The sequence below is a fragment of the Erinaceus europaeus genome, chromosome 8, assembly GCF_950295315.1.
Source record: "Erinaceus europaeus chromosome 8, mEriEur2.1, whole genome shotgun sequence".
NCBI classification, from domain to species: Eukaryota; Metazoa; Chordata; class Mammalia; order Eulipotyphla; family Erinaceidae; genus Erinaceus; species Erinaceus europaeus.
This window is the reverse complement of record NC_080169.1, coordinates 102,058,996-102,072,365: the sequence shown is the minus strand read 5'-3', so window position 1 is coordinate 102,072,365 and position 13,370 is coordinate 102,058,996. Positions and strand designations below refer to the sequence as shown.

General features: G+C 42.5%; 1 protein-coding gene across 9 annotated transcripts in view; it reads right to left on the bottom strand.

Moving 5' to 3' along the window:
* Positions 1–13,370, bottom strand: part of MKLN1 (muskelin 1) — a 439,788-nt gene that overhangs the window by 294,118 nt on the left and 132,300 nt on the right. The gene's annotated exons all lie outside the window — the stretch shown is intronic.

Below are 13,370 nucleotides of genomic sequence, written 5' to 3'. Positions count from 1 at the left end.
CTGGTCCTCTGTCTCCCGCCCACGAAGCTAGTCGGTCATTACCCTCCATCTAAAAAGAGAGAAGGAGCAGTGGAATCATACAGTCAAGGAGCCTCAGTGATAATCCTATTTGTCAAAAAAAAGCAGGGGAGGGGGCAAGGGAGGGATAGGCACGTTTCTCAGTGGTATCACACATGAAGTCAGTTTTAAAAAATTGGGGGGAAGTGACTGGATGGTGGTTCACCCTGTAATGTGCAAACATTATCAAACACAAAGACCCAGCTTCAAATCCCTGGTATCCACCTGGGGTGATGGTTGCGGGGGAGGGGGGGGACTTCATGAGCTGTGAAACAGATCTCTCTTCTCTCCTTTTTTTAAAAAAAAATTATTTATTTATTCCCTTTTGTTGCCCTTATTGTTTTTTTATTGTTGTAATTATTGTTGTTGTTATTGATGTCGTCGTTGTTGGATAGGACCGAGAGAAATGGAGAGGGGGAGAAAAAGATAGATACCTGCAGCCCTGCTTTTGCCACCTGTGAAGGGACTCCCCTGCAGATTGCGGGTGGGGGGGCTTGAACCGGGACCCTTACGTGGGTCCTTGTGTTTTGCGCCACATGCATTTAACCGCTGCTCTACCACCCAACTCCTTCTTTCTCCTTTATCTTTATCTTTGCCTCTCATCTCTACAAAAAATAGCTGCTAGGTTCGATCCTCAGAACCTACACACACGCATATGCACACACACACGCACATGCACACAAACTTGGCTGTAGGAGTTAAGGAGTTGGGCAAGTACTGAGTTCCAGTGACACCCCTAATGACAGAAGAAAATAGAGAGAAAGGAAGGAAGGAAGGAAGGAAGGAAGGAAGGAAGGAAGGAAGGAAGGAAGGAAGAAAGGAAAGGAGGGAGGTAGGGAGGGAGGAAGACAGAGAGAGAGAGAAGGTCGCTTAATAAATCTAGGGAAGGACAGAGAATGTTGTAATTCCTTTACACAGAATGGGCTTCCTGTTCTTTATACAGGAAAGAAAGAAAAAGTAGGAGAGGCATTGACTTTGGGTCTATTGCTTGATACATGTAAGTATGAACAGTAAGAGAATGGTTAGTGGCACTCTCCATGAAGACGCAGTTAAAATGAAATCATATCTTTAAATTAAAACACGCCAGTGGAAACAAATGTGATTTAATTTATTGAAATTACTTGCAACTTTTTTTTGAAAAGTGGCTAATGTTTTATTGAGAGTATTTATGAAACAGAGCACCAAAACATCTGTATTTCTGATGAAGCAATTACCTCAATTGTAATATGTGGTTACTAAGAAAATTAGGCTTCCTCCTTCCTCTACCTCTCTGACCTGCATTTTCTCAATGTAAGTTGGGTAGTATGTCCTAAGATGGAATTTAATTTGGTGTTAGTATTAGTCAAATGTAAGTAGGAGGGGAGAGCTACTATTAAAACATTGGGGGGAGGGGGATAACTGAATATCATTTGAGTAGTCAGTATCAATCTTTCCTGAACTTAATATAGATAATGGAGAACATAATGTCCCTGATTTTTGCAAGGTGAGAACAAAATTTCCTACAAATTTAATATTTTCCAAATAAGTCTGTGGACATGTGAGTTTAATAAGGTAAGTCTAAGAACAGAGAAGGGTGGTAAGTAAACAAATAAGTACATAACTAGATAAATACTCACTATCAGAGGGCAATGGTTCTCTTTTCTTTACAGCCTTACCAATACATCATATTTCTTGTCTTTCAATGACAATTCTGTAATATGTTTTAGATATAACTGAACTAAGGGTTACGTCTTAGATATATAGATAAGAAATATCCACTAATTTAAAAAATATTTTAATGAGAGAGTGAGATACAGAGGGAAAGATGACAGATGATAAATAGATGATAGATAGATAAATAGATGATAGATAGATAAATAGATGATAGATAGATAGATAGATAGATAGATAGATAGATAGATAGATAGATAGATAGATGAAGGGGGGCATCAGAGCACTACTCAGCTCTGGCTTGTGGTGGTGCTGGGGATTGAAGCTGGGACCTTTGGTGCCTCAGACTGAAAGTCTTTTTTTTTTTTTTGAGGGGAGTAATTAATGGTTTACAGTAGATACAATTGTTGAGACATGTCTAAAATTTCTTAGTCTTCTGCAAAACACTCTCACCCCCAGCCGAGGTCCTCCTCCACCATCATGCACCAAGACCTGATCGCACCCCCCCACTCCACCCGAGTCCTTCACTTTGGTGCAGTCCACCAAACCCAGTCCAAGGTCTGCTTTCGTTTCCCCTTCTGCTCTTATTTCTCAACTTCTGTCTGTGAGTGAGATCATCCCATATTCATCCGTCTCTTTCTGGCTGATCTCACTTAACATAATTCCTTTAATCTCCATCCAAGATGAGGTGAAGAAGGAGAAGTCATCATTCTTAATAACTGAGTAGTGTTCCTTTGTGCATATATATATCTCAGCTTTCTCAGTGACTCAGTATCCATGAAGGCCTTTTTGCACAATCTTTATGCTACCCCCCCCCCAGCTTTATTTGCTAATTTTTATTGCAAGTGCAGTTAATCTTTTTTTTTAATTTCACTTCATTTATTTACTTATTTTCTGAGTTAGAAGCTTGCAGATGGGACAGTTTCACTACTCTGGCCCACTTTTTCATTCAGATACAGAGTCAGTACCTAAGCTTCCTCCAGCACCATAGAATTTCCCATGTAGTACCAGCATTAGAACCTGAAATATCTTCATATCAAGATATGTACCCTACCCAGTGAACTATCTTTCCAACACTTCTTTTTTATTTTCTGTCATCACTAGGACTTCACTGCTCCAGGTTGAATTTTTTTGGATAGAAAGAGAGAGGCATGGAGTACCCTCCAACTCTTCATCTGCACTATTCCAGCCTTTAAGTTCATGATTGATCAACAATTTGTATGGCTTTGTATATTAACTCTCTTTTCAGCCACCAGGTTCCAGATGCTAGCAGGATGCCAACCAGATTTCCCTGGACAGACAACCCCACCTGTGTCCTGGAGCTCCACTTCCCCAGAGCCCTTCCCCACTAGGGAAAGAGAGAAGCAGGCTGGGAGTATGGATCGACCAGCCAATGTCCATGTTCAGCGGGGAAGCAATTAAGGAAGCCAGACCTTCCACCTTCTGCATCCCACAATGACCTTGGATCAATACTCTCAGAGGGTTAAAGAAGGAAAGCTATCAGGGGAGGGGATGGGATACAGACTTCTGGTGGTGGGAATTGTGTGGAGTTGTACCCCTCTTATCCTATGGTTTTGTCAATGTTTCCTTTTTATTAAAAAAAAAAAAGAGAGAGACTCTGGGGTGGGTGGGGGAGAGAATACAGGCCCAGAAAGGATGACAGAGGACCTAGTGAGGGTTGTATTGTTATATGGAAAACTGGGAAATGTTACACAGGTACAAACTATTGTATTTAATGTCGAATGTAAAACATTAATTCCCCAATAAAGAAATTTTAAAAAAGGGGAAAAAAAAAAAAGAGAGAGGCATAGGGAGAAAAGGTGTGAACTATACCTTTGCAGTTATAATCTTGCAAACTAATAAAGAGCTATATATGAAAAAAAAAAAGACTGTGATTAGGAGCCAGGAGATAGCTAATCTGGTAGAGTGTACACTTTACCTTGCACAAGAGCTAAGTTCAAGCCCCTGGTCACCACCTGGGAGCACCATGCCAAGGGGAAGCTTCACACATGTTTTGTCTCTCTCGTCCTCTATGTCTCTCACCCTCTACCTGTAAAATACGAGAGAAAAGAGTTCTCTAAGAACAGTAGAGTCACAACAGCACAAAGTACCAGCAAAGCACTGGCAGAGGGGGGGCAGGAAGCAAGGAAAGAAATTAATATGTTACAGACACTGACAACAGGAAGATAAGAAATTATGTCCAGGAGGCAGACAGTAGCGCACATGGTGCGAAGCTCAAGGACCGGCATAAGGATCCCGGTTGGAGCCCCCAGTTCCCCACCTGCAGGGTGTCGCTTCATAAGCAGTGAAGCAGGTCTGCAGGTGTCTATCTTTCTCTCCCTTCTCTGTCTTTCCCTCCTCTCTCCATTTCTCTCTGTCCTATCCAACAACAACAACAGCAATAAGAACAATAATAATAACAACAACAATGATAAACAACAAGGGCAACAAAATGGCCTCCAGGAGCAGTGGATTTGTTGTGCAGGCACTGAGCCCCAGCGCTAACCCTGGAGGCAAAAAAACCAAAAAGAAAAGAAAAAGAAATTTTGTCCATGTGACAACTACTGTCTTGTAAATCTTTATTACCCCAATAAAGCTATTTTGGATGTGGAAAAAGAAATGCCGTGGTATTGAAGCTCATAGGTTCTTTGCTTTATTTATTTTTTCTTGTATTTGACAAGAAGATAAATTGAGAAAGGTAGGGAAGATGAAGGAAAGAGAGAGAAATCTACAGACCTGCCTCACTGTTCATGAAGGCCCTCTCATGTGGGCAGAGACTGGGAGCTTGAACCCAGGTCCGTGTGCTCAACCAAGTACATCTCCTTCTGACCCAAACTTTGTAGATTCTTGACACAATTTTCCATTTCTAGGTATAACTCTCATGGTGTCACAGACACTATGGATCAGTAAAATCTCCAGATTTTTATTTTTCTGATTTTATTTTGTCTATTTCATGAAAGTGAGAGAGAGACCCAAACATCAAACCTGGCACCTCAAGTTTGCAGACAAGTCTCATATCCTGCTGAGTCATTTACCTCAAAGTCACTTTAAGTCAATTGTGTGGTGATGACTATGCACTACCACGTGCACCTCATTGCAGCCAGAGTACAGTGTACACTACTGGTTGGCCCCTAAAAGAAATGTTTTTAAAGGTTTAATAGTTCCTTCAGTTTTCTTTTGCGACATCTTGGCTATAATGCTATTCATGCTTCCCCCCACCTAACCACATATCAGTGTAAAAGGGAAAAACATAGGACAGCTTGGTCATTAGAAAAATTGGGGGCCAGTTAAATGCACATAGTTTTCATGCTCAAGGACCTGCATTTGAGCCCTGCCTCGCCACCCATAGTTGGGACACTTTATAAGTGAAGCAAGTCTGCAGGTGTCTCTCTTTCTCTCTCCCTCTCTATCTCCCTTTCCCCTCTCAGTTGAATTTGTAGTGCTAGCATGGAGCCCCAGTGCAAACCCTGGAAGTGAAAAAAATTTAAAAAGAAAAACTTAAGATTTGTGACCAGAGAGGTGGCCTGGCAGGCAGAATACAGGACTTGCATGTGTGGGGCCTCAGGTTTGAGCCCCAGTATCACATATGCCAGAGAGGTACTCCGCTCCTTCTCTCTTATAAAATAAATAGCTATTTTAAAAACATAGAGAAGAGCTTAAGGTCAAGCTTGCTCCAGAAGAGACGCATACATTTTATCTTTTTTTAAAATTTAATTCTTGGGAGTCGGGCTGTAACGCAGCGGGTTAAGCGCAGGTGGCGCAAAGCACAAGGACCAGCATAAGGATCCCGGTTCGAACCCCGGCTCCCCACCTGCAGGGGAGTCGCTTCACAGGCGGTGAAGCAGGTCTGCAGGTGTCTATCTTTCTCTCCCCCCTCTCTGTCTTCCCCTCCTCTCTCCATTTCTCTCTGTCCTATCCAACAACGACAACAACAACAATAATAACTACAACAATAAAACAACAATGGCAACAAAAGGGAATAAATAAATAAAATAAAATATTTTAAAAAATTAATTCTTTACCAAAGTACTGCTCAGCTCTGGTTTATGGTGGTACTGGGGATTAAACCTGTGACCACTGGTGCCTCAGGCATGAAAGTCTTTTTGCATAACCATTATGCTCTGTCTCTCTAGCCTCAGACTCCTGCATTTCTCTAAATTCTGAACTCTGAAGATTACCTCTGCTCTGATGATGGTGACACACCATATTGGATGGGTAGGGCTCTTTTCTTGGTGCCTTCCAATTTTTTTCTTGAACTTGCAGCTTTTGTGAAAGTTACAGTTCTGGTATAACTAAATAGGAGATGGAGTGTGTGTGAGAAAGTACTCTAAAAAGACTCGGAGCTGTCCAGCAGTAGGAGGAACTGTCCACACTCCAGGTCCCAATTAATGAGAGTTAGGAGAGCTGGGAGCTGGAATTCAGAGCAAGGCTTCTCTTGCTTGACTAGGCAGAGGGCTTGTATGAAGAAGTAAATTCTTATCCAACACCATCCCAAGGACATTTATTTTTATTTATTTAATTTACTTATTTATTTTGCCTCGCGGGTTATCACTGTGGCTTCAGTGCCTGCACTATGAATCCACTGCTGGAGACCATCCGCCCCCCCCCCCATTATTTTGTTAAGCTTGTTGTTGTTATTATTGTCACTGCCACTGTTGTTGTTGGATAGGACAGAGAGAAATTGAGAGAGGAGGGGAAGACAGGGAGGGAGAGAAAGACAGACACCGGCTTCACTGCTTGTGAGGTGACTCCCCTGCAGATGGAGAGCTGGGGGCTTGAACTGAGATCCTTACACAAGTCCATGCACTTCACACTATGTGTGCTTAACCCACTGCGCTACTACCTTCCCCTCCCCCAGGAGATTTATTTTTGCTTTTTATGTGCTTTTCATTTTAAATGGACTCAATGAAGTTTTAAATTATTAAGGGGGGAAAGAAAGATATCATATGCATACAGGAAAATAAATGAAGAGAAGAAAAAGGCAAAAATAGAACTATTAGACTGGATAAGCACCGTGTTAATTTCAAGCTATTTATTCAAACACACACACAATATGTAAACACACCATATAAGTAGATAAGTTTAAGACTATAGCAACTTGGGACAGGCCTTAGCTCATCAGGTTGAACACACAAGCGTGAAGCACTAGGACTGATGTAAAGATCCTGGCTCAAGCCCCCGGCTCCCCACCTTCAGGAGGTCGCCTAATAAGTAGTGAAGCAGATCTGCAGATGTCTATTTTACCCTCCCCCTCTCTATCTTCCCCTCCTCTCTCAATTTCTTTCTGTCCTATCCAACAACAGCAATAACAACAACAATCATAAACAACAAGGGCAACCAAAGGAAAAAAATAGCCTCCAGGAGCGGTGGATTCATTGTGCAGGCACTGAGTCCCAGCAATAACCATGGAGGCAAAAAAAAAAAAAAAGACTATAGCAACTTTATCATTTATTTTTTTTACAAGTGGTAATACAGTCATTGTATCAATCATTAAAATGTGTCAAGTATTAACTTACAAAGACTTTTCAGAGCATATAACTAGACCTTTAAAAAGACATAAAATTTGGCCATAAAAGGTTACTTAATCTCTTTTCCTTTGCAGTTGGCAGGTGCACTCACTTTCATGAATGGTCCAGTTGACTGAAGTTCTGAAAACTGTTATTAAAATATTTCAGCAAGTTTATAAATTTTTACAAGTAGCTGGATATCCAGCCCTCATTTTATTTTTTAATTTATTATTCTTATTTATTTCCCTTTGTTGCCCTTGTTATTTTATTGTTGTAGTTATTACTGTTGTTGTCATTGATGTCGTTGTTGGATAGGACAGAAAGAAATGGAAAGAGGAGGGGAAGAAAGAGAAGGAGAGAGGGAGAGAGAAAGATAGACACCTGCAGACCTGCTTCACTGCCTATGAAGCCACTCCCCTGCAGGTGGGGAGCCAGGGGGCTCAAACTGGGATCCTTAAGCCGGTCTTTGCGCTTCGAGCCACATGAGCTTAAACTGCTGCGCTACCGCCTGACCCCCCCGCCCCCAGCCCTCATTTTCTATATGTGCTTCTGAAAAAATGAATTAATGTTTGAATAGATATCCTAGATTTCTGGGGAAATAAACTCTGGGGGATCATTTCAAATATTTGACTATGTGCTAGGCCATTATACATAATCGTAACACAATCTTATAGATGAAACAACAAATTACTCAACTATTTAAAATATATAGATTGATATGAAATTTGTTCTAGAAACATTGAGAAATACAAAAGAATCAAATTCATCCAGAGTCCCAGGAAGTGGCACAGTAGAAAAAGCATTGGACTTTTCTCCAACGTCTGGTCCCAAGTTTGATCCCTGACATCGAATTTGCCAGAGCAATGGTCATTTACTATAAATAAAGTTTTTTTTTAATTCGGTTCTCATATCCCACTATTGCTGCTACCATTCCAATGATTCTCCTCTCTCTCTTTGAGAAAAAAGAGAGCCAAAGTAAAAAAAAAAAAAAAACTGTTGGTTCATCTGATCCAAACCTTGGAATCATTGTTCACAGAGGTTCAGCATCTTCTTTGACACAGTTCCCTTCAGTCCCTTCAGTTCAGTCTTACAATACCCTGTAAATGCAGCAGCATATTTCTTATTTAGAAAATAGCAGGGCCTGGGAGCTGGGTGGTAGTACAGCGGGTTAAACACACATGGCACAGAGTGCAAGGACCAGCGTAAGGATCCTGATTTGAAGCCCGGCTCCCCACCTGCAGAGGGGTCACTTCCCGGGCGGTGAAGCAGGTCTGCAGGTGTCTACTTTTCTCTCCCCCTCTCTGTCTTCCCCTCCTCTTCGATTTCTCTCTGTCCTATCTAATAACAACAATAGCAATAACAACAACATGGGCAACAAAAGGTGAAAAAATAGCCTCCGGGAACAATGGATTCATAGTGCAGGCACTTAGCCCCAGCAATAACCCTGGAGGCAAAAAAAAAAAAAAGAGAGAGAGAGAGAGAGAGAGAAAGAAAAAGGAAAAAGAAAAGAAAAGAAAATAGCAGGGGCCAGGCAGTGGCACACCCAGTTAAGCACTCATAGTACCAAGTTCAAGGATCTGGGTTCAAGCCCCACTCCCCACCTGTAGGGTGTCTGCTTCAGGAGTGGTAAAGCAGGTCTGCAGGTGTATCTCTACCTATCTATCTATCTATCTATCTATCTATCTATCTATCTATCTATCTACCTTCCTTTAGAAATAAAAAAGGGGGGAGGGGAATGGCCACTGACACCAGTAAATTTATGGTGGTGACACCATCTCCCAACAATAACCCTGGTGGCAGTAGGAAGAAAGAAAGAAAAAAAGGGGGGGGGAAAGAAAGAGAGAGAGAAAGGAAGAGAAAATAGCACTAAGAATTGTAGGCAATTCTTTACCTTTCCTTTCTTGACTAGAGACCCAATAGATTGTGAAGAAAATATGACAGAAACATCTCTATTTAGGGGAGGTAACACTGGAGATCCCCATGTTGACAGCTGCAAAGGCAGTCACATATGTAACCTGGCAGTCTTACAAAGGAAGAAGTTAACTTTAGCTTTGAGAATCCTTTGATCCACCATGATTTTGATGGCTTTAAATATGTCACCTGAATGTGATATTAACATAATCGTTTGCATTTCAGCTAATGAATGCACCTGCTTCCAAGACTTTATTTTAGCAGTTTTAATGAGCTCTTCAAAAGAGTTTGCCTGGACTTACTGCACTGCTAAAGAAATAGCAGCTGTAAGCAACTAACAACACATTCAGTATTTGAATCAAGCTCCATGAAGTTGTTAAACGTGAGAAGGAATGTCTATCCATCTGTCTGTGGTAAGAAGAATGATGCTGAAATGTAGCTGTGACATTTGAGAAATGCACTAGATTAAGTGTTGTTAAAATTCGGAGGCGCCAGCTGGCCGGGCTAGCGTCGTGGCGGTGGACAGAGACAGACTCCGGGACACACGGCTGGGCTGAGAAGCTGCAGTTTAATCTTTATTCACGAACGGGCAAATCACCACACCATGTGCTTCCCCATCATTCTCCCTCTGCCACTGCTGGGACTCTGCATGTCCTTAGCATACGGGGCAGGGAGAAAGAGGGGCGCGAAACTAGCAAGGACCAAACCATTTCTCTCAGAGGTAGGGGGAAGGGGGCCAAACCAACACGAAGAATACCAACAGTTAAGTGAAGCTGGCCCAAGCAGGTTGTTCTCTGCTTGGTCATAGTGTATGTGTCCAGGCAGCTCTCTTAAGCTCCCTGAATCACAGTGTCTCTTTCTATAATAATGGTTCAACTTGATGAGCTGGCTGTGAGGATGAAATAATTCGCCTATTATAAACACCTAATTATGCTATATTTTGTTTTAATTGGTGTGTTGATTATTCAAATATTTATTTATTTATTTGTAACTAGAGAATTGCTTGGTTTCAGCTTATGGTGGGGCTGGAAATGGAACCTGGGATCTCAGAGCCTCAGACATGAAAATCTGTTACATAAACCACTTTCAGGGGCCCAGTGGTGGCACACCTGGCTAAGTGCATATATTACAATGCACAAGTTCCCAGGTTCAAGCTCCAAGTCCCCATCTGCAAAGGAGAAGCTTCACAAGTGGTGAAGCAGTGCTGCTGGTGTCTCTCTGTCTCTCTCCCTATCTCCCCCTTCCTCTCAATTTCTGACTGTTTCTATCCAATAAATGAAAGATAATAAAATTTTTAAAAAATTTTAAAAATTCCTCTCAATTTCACTCTGCCTCTACCCAACAAATTAAAAAAAAAAGTTTTAAAATAGTGGGTAAGACAGGGGGAGGGGGAATGCCTGCAGCACTGCCCCACCACTAATGAAGCTTCCCCCATGCAAACTCCTGGAAGTTTGAACCCTGGCTCCCACTTAGGGAAATGTGCACTCTACTGGGTACACCACCACTTGGACCTTAGATGTATATACTCTTGATGTATATTTAGTACTGTTTTTTTAAATATATATTTATTTATTCCCTTTTGTTGTCCTTGTTGTTTTATTGTTGTAGTTATTATTGTTGTTACTGATGTCATCATTGTTGGATAGGACAGAGAGAAATGGAGAGAGGAGGAGAAGACAGAGAGGGGGAGAGAAAGAGAGACACCTGCAGACCTGCTTCACCACCTGTGAAGTGACTCCCCTGCAGGTGGGGAGCCAGGGGCTCAAATCGGGATCCTTACGCCAGGTCCTTGTGCTTTGCACCATGTGCGCTTAACCTGCTGAGCTATCACCCGACTCCCTAGTACTTTTATTTTAGTGGTGTCTTAAAGAAAGACACGCCAGAGTCCTGCTTCACCATCTATGGGGCTTTCCCGATTGCCCTGGTGCTTCCATGTTGCACTAGGATTAGACCCTGGGCCTCCAACATGGGAAAGCAAGCACTCTACCTGGGGAGCTGTCTCCTGGCTCCTAATTAGCACACTGTGTTCACTATCAGATTCCTTCCATGTTTGCTATGCTCTCATTTCAATGCCATATTTTTGTGATGCTAATCTCCCTCCTCCTTTTGTCCATGTTCTTCTGTAGATTTTCTCACTTTTTTTTAATTAAAGGAAAAGTTCTTGTAATTGAGAGCGAAAGGCCAGAACACTGCTCTGCCATTTTTGTTAGATAGAGACAGAAAGGCGCTGGGGGGTGGGGTGGGGGGATAGTCACAGCACTAAAGTCTTCTTCCGCACAGTGAGGGCTGGGCTTGAGTCTGGAGTGCACACATGACAAAGCAGTGCAGGATCCAAGTGAACTATCTTGTCAGCCCTGCTCTGACATTTTCTGTAGTGTCTGTCGTTGAATCCAGAGAATTTGTGCATGCAAGGAGTGAATTCTACCACTGTGCCACCTTTTCAGCCTCTTCTCTGTATACTTTGAAAAGTAGTGGTAACCTATCCAAAACTCAGTGGAATAGAAAATGAAAAATAGGGCAACGATTGCTTTAAAGATACATACAGAAAGGGAGGGAAGAAGATGGTGGCACACCTGGTTGAGTACTCGTGTCACAATGCGCAAGGACCCAGGTTCAAGCCCCTGATCCCTGCCTTCAGGGAAGATGCTTCAGGAGCAGTGAAACAGGGCTCCAGATGTCTCCTTTTCTCTGTCTCCCCTTTCTCTCTTGATTTCTCTCTAGCCAACAAAAAGGATATATATAGCAGGTAAATTAAAAAAAAAAATTGGAGGTAATGTCTGGAATGAAGTTACCAAAGATCTCTCTCTCTCTCTTTATCTCTCCTTACTTCTCTCCTTCTAAAAGGTAGCAAATGGTGAGACAGCTGCTAAGAAAGAAAAGTGGATACTCCTCCTATTCTTCTCTTTTTAGTTTAATGAAAATAAGACAGCCATTCTGACTGAGATGGAGTTATTTCACTTTCTGTATTTCTTTTCCCCTTTACATATTCTCACTGTCTTCCTTCAAGTTTTTTTTTTTTCCCAGCTTATTTTATTGTTGTTGTTGTCACTGAGACTTTACTGCTCTGAACTGACACTTTCCATATAGAAATAGAGAGTCAAAAGAGAAGGAGAAAGATCACAGCATCAAAGCTACCTCCAGTGAGGTGGGGGCTGAGCTCAAACCTGGGTGGTTGGGGGTCAGGCAGTAGTGCAGTGGGTTAAGTCACATGGCACCAGGTGCAAGGATCAGTGTAAGGATCCCGGTTCAAGCTCCCGGCTCCCCACCTTCGGTGTGTGTGGGGGGTCACTTCACAAGCAGTGAAGCAGGTCTGCAGGTGTCTATCTTTCTCTCTCCCTCTCTATCTTCCCCATCTCTCTCCACATTTCTCTCTGTTCTGTCCAACAACGACATCAATAACAACAATAATAATAACCACAACAATGATAACAACAAGGGCAACAAAAGGGGGAAGAATTAGCCTCCAGGAGCAGTGGATTTGTGGTCCAGGCAGCAAGCCCCAGCAGTAACCCTGGAGGCAAAAACAAAAACCTGGTCGTGTACATGGCCAAGCAGGAACAGCATCCAGGTGAGCTATCTTATAGTTTTAGGCAATAGATCTTTGGTCTCACCCAGCAGGCATGATGTTGGAGAATCACTCCAGAGACAGCATCAGCTTAAATATCTCTAACTTGTTATAGGGGTTTCTCTGAAAAGGCATTGAATTCTAGAAACTAGTAACTTGAGCCAGCAGGAGTAGACAGTCTTCCAGTGGCTGCTGGTATCTCCACTTTCCTAAAACATCCCTTGTATCCAGACTTGCCGGAAGTGTCTTTTCAGAAGACACTTAAAGTCTTAGATCTCAGTTTTGTAAACTGAGTAAACAACACCCAAGGGATCTCTCCTCCAACCACCCTTCAGCTGAGCAAACTGGCCTCTTAAGGAGACAGAGCTGCTGTCTATCCTGTGGTCTGTCTGCTCCAGGTGTGGTCCTCAGCAGGTTGGCATCAGCATCTCCTGCGAGCCAGTGAGAAACACAGTCTCAGCCCCCCAGGTGGTTTTTAACAAAACCACCAAGGGAATTCTTAAGCACCTGTAGGTTTCAGAAACTGGTCTAAGGATTCTTCCTGAGACTGCCTTCTCCAGCCACTGAACTCACATCTATTCTTACAAATATGGTAGCTGTCCACTTCCAGTCTCAGCATAGATTTATCTGCAGTGCTCTGGAGTAAGTTACCTCTATTTTGGATGGGTTCCCACCCAGTG